The sequence below is a fragment of the Palaemon carinicauda genome, chromosome 11, assembly GCF_036898095.1.
Source record: "Palaemon carinicauda isolate YSFRI2023 chromosome 11, ASM3689809v2, whole genome shotgun sequence".
Classification (NCBI taxonomy): Eukaryota; Metazoa; Arthropoda; class Malacostraca; order Decapoda; family Palaemonidae; genus Palaemon; species Palaemon carinicauda.
Window position 1 is genome coordinate 129,339,352 of NC_090735.1, and position 2,500 is coordinate 129,341,851.

A 2,500-nucleotide genomic window follows, 5' to 3' on the forward strand; every position below is an offset into this window, starting at 1 on the left:
CTTAATTGTCATCGTAACCGTGGCAAACTAATCAAGCGATTAGTTACCTGGTTATTAGTCGACGGTGGTTGGTTGCAACCTTGGTTGTTAAGAGAATGGCGTGGAATAGCAGTCTCATTCCTTAAGACTTGCCAAGAATTAGATGGTCAGTAACCTTTAGAGGATAAACTCAAAGTTATAAAACCACAGGGGGGGGGGGAAGACGCTTTGATATATATATATATATATATATACACAGTATATATATATATACACAGTGCGTATATATATATATATATATATGTACATTTATATATATATATATATATATATTTATATATATATATATATACATATATATATATATATATATATATAAATGTGTATATATATAAATGTATATATATTTATATATATAGATAGATAGATAGTGTCTCCCCTATCCTTCCCCACTCCCTACCTTTGAGATAGATAGATAGTGTCTCCCCTATCCTTCCCCACCTCCCTACCTTTGAGATAGATAGATAGTGTCTCCCCTATCCTTCCCCACTCCCTACCTTTGAGATAGATAGATAGTGTCTCCCCTATCCTTCCCCACTCCCTACCTTTGAGATGCCGGAATCACTCCGATATGCGGTCGCGTGCTTCCGTGTCCGAGGGAATTAGCGTGACTGTGGATCGGCCCAGGAGAATCCAGGTTAGGAGGAGCCAGGACCCACTGGTAGGAGCGTTTATGCCAAGGTCGTTTGTGCGAGGGATGAACCTTCGAGATGGTTGTTTGTATAATTGACCTCACGGGGGAAAAAGAAAAAAAAAGAGGAAGTTCTATTTGAATTGTTGCAGTCAGGTCAGGGGACCGCCGGGGTCAGGAGGGCCAATTTATCGGCAGTGCGGCAAGATTTAAGGGGAGAGAGAGAGAGAGAGAGAGAGGAGAGAGAGAGAGAGAGAGAGAGATAATAGATTAGATTAAGGTTGTTTACGTCTTGGTTTGATTTATTTGATACAGAAGTGATTGTTTGGAAATCTTTATTTGAATGATTAGATTAAGGTGGAATTTTTGTTGTATTTATTACTAGTTTTTTTCTAAGAATTTTGATAATTTTATAAATTTTTATACCGTTTTATCAAACAATCTAACAAGTATTAGGATTTTCTCTTGAGAATTCTGATAATTTTATAAACTTTGATACCGTTATATCAAACAATACAACAAATATTACGATTTTCTCTTAAGAATTTTGGTAATTTTATACATTTTTATACCGTTTTATCAGACAATGTAACAAGTATTAGGATCTTCTCTTAAGAATTTTGATAATTTTATACATTTTTATACCGTTTTATCAAACAATACAGCAACAAGTATTTGAATTATTTCCAAGAATTTTGATACATTTCTTTTATCAAACAGCATAACAAAAATTATTAGAAATTCAATTTCTTACAATGTATAGAGTGTTTCTCAGTGGATAAAGACCTTATTTAGAATCTGTTTTAAATGACTCCTTACGGGAGAGTTGAAATAATGTGTTATTTTAAGTATAAGAAAATATGGACATATTTGTCAATTTAATTTAGTAGGTCATTCAAAGGAAATGGTTTTTCCTTGAATTAAAATGTTTGATAATATACAACACTTTTCTTTGCTTGACCTGCCGAATAGGAAATGGAACCAGGTCAAGGCATGTCTATGGCTGTCACGCGAAGGTAATAATTCCCTGCAGAGGTTTAGGACCTTAAAATATCCTCGAAGGTATTTATGACTAAGAAAATCCTCATTTTTAGGACCTCAAAAATCCTTGAAGGGATTTAGGACCTTAAAGAATCATCGAAGGTATTTATGACTAAGAAAATCCTCATTTTTAGGACCTCAAAATCCTTGAAGGGATTTAGGACCTTAAAATATCCTCGAAGGTATTTATGACTAAGAAAAATCCTCATTTTTAGGACCTCAAAAATCCTTGAAGGGATTTAGGACCTTAAAGAATCATCGAAGGTATTTATGACTTAAGAAAATCCTCATTTTTAGGAACTCAAAAAATCCTTGAAGGGATTTAGGACCTTAAAGAATCATCGAAGGTATTTATGACTAAGAAAATCCTCATTTTAGGACCTCAAAATCCTTGAAGGGATTTAGGACCTTAAAGAATCATCGAAGGTATTTATGACTAAGAAAATCCTCATTTTTAGGACCTCAAAAATCCTTGAAGGGATTTAGTAGGACCTTAAAGAAGTATCGAAGGTATTTATGACTAAGAAAATCCTCATGTTTAGGACCTCAAAAATCCTTGAAGGGATTTAGGACCTTAAAGAATCATCGAAGGTATTTATGACTAAAAAAATCCTCATCTTTAGGAACTTGAAAATCCTTGAAGGTATTCTGGACCTTAAAGAATCCTTGAAGGGATTTGGGACCTTAAAAAATCCTCATCTTTAGGATCTTACAAAAATCCTCGAAGGGATTTATACCTTTAAAAAAAATCTTTGAATGTATTTGACTAATAAATCCTCATCTTTAGTA

General features: G+C 33.7%; 1 protein-coding gene across 2 annotated transcripts in view; it reads left to right on the forward strand.

Annotated features, from left to right (window-relative positions):
* Nucleotides 1-2,500, forward strand: part of Mrtf (Myocardin-related transcription factor) — a 253,621-nt gene that overhangs the window by 115,203 nt on the left and 135,918 nt on the right. The window lies entirely within an intron of this gene.